Below are 899 nucleotides of genomic sequence, written 5' to 3' on the forward strand. Positions count from 1 at the left end.
GCACCGAGTCAAACGCTTTCCGGAAGTCAATATGGCATCCGTCTGATACCCTTCATCCATGGTTCGCAGGATATCATGTGATCCACTACGCCCTTCGATACTGTTTTGCTTCTTTAGGGGTCCACAGTGATTTCCGTGCGGCTCACACCCTCCCCCCGTTTATCAACTCTGACTGATGTGATGGCGACCAAGATTATAATAAAATGAGTACCGGACACCAGACCTCGTTTAAATTGAAATCTTCGTCACTGTTCATTGTGTTTTTCCGAAAACCTTATTTCGATACAGCCAACGGCCTTGCAACAGTGGTAACACCGGTTCCCGTCAGATCACCGAAGTTAAGCACTGTCGGGCTGGGCTATCTCTTGGATGGGTGACCATCCGGTGAGCCGAGCGCTGTTGGCAAGCGGGGTGAACTCAGCCCTTGTGAGACAAACTGAGGAACTACCTGATTGAGAAGTGGCGGCTCCGGTCTCGTAAACTGACATACGGCCGGGAGAGCGGTGTGCGGACCACATGCCCCTCCATATCCACATCCAGCGACGCCTGTGGCCTGACGACGGCACGGCGGCCGGTCGATACCGTTCGGCCTTCACGGTCTGTTCAGGTGGAGGAGTTATTTCGATAGACTTCTTAATTATGTTGTCCTGGAATCTCTGCTTTTGTACTACCATACTAATCTCATTGTCCTTCATTTGGTGATTACATTCGAGGCAGTGCTCGGCGGCAGCTGATTTGTTTGGTCGTTTTAATCGGGCGTGTCGCTGATGTTCCTTACATCTGCCACTGACTGTTCTAATACTCGGCCCCACGTGGAAAATACCACAACCGTATGGACTGTGGTACGCGCCCGGCTTTCGGAGAGCTGTGTGATCTTTAATACACTCCTGGAAATGGAA

The 899-nt window shown here is 51.2% G+C and overlaps 1 pseudogene; it reads left to right on the plus strand.

Annotated features, from left to right (window-relative positions):
- The first annotated feature begins 287 nt into the window (after positions 1–287).
- Positions 288–405, plus strand: LOC126254216 (5S ribosomal RNA; annotated as a pseudogene).
- Positions 406–899: the final 494 nt, after the last annotated feature.

The sequence above is a fragment of the Schistocerca nitens genome, chromosome 4 (assembly GCF_023898315.1).
Source record: "Schistocerca nitens isolate TAMUIC-IGC-003100 chromosome 4, iqSchNite1.1, whole genome shotgun sequence".
In the NCBI taxonomy this organism is placed as follows: Eukaryota; Metazoa; Arthropoda; class Insecta; order Orthoptera; family Acrididae; genus Schistocerca; species Schistocerca nitens.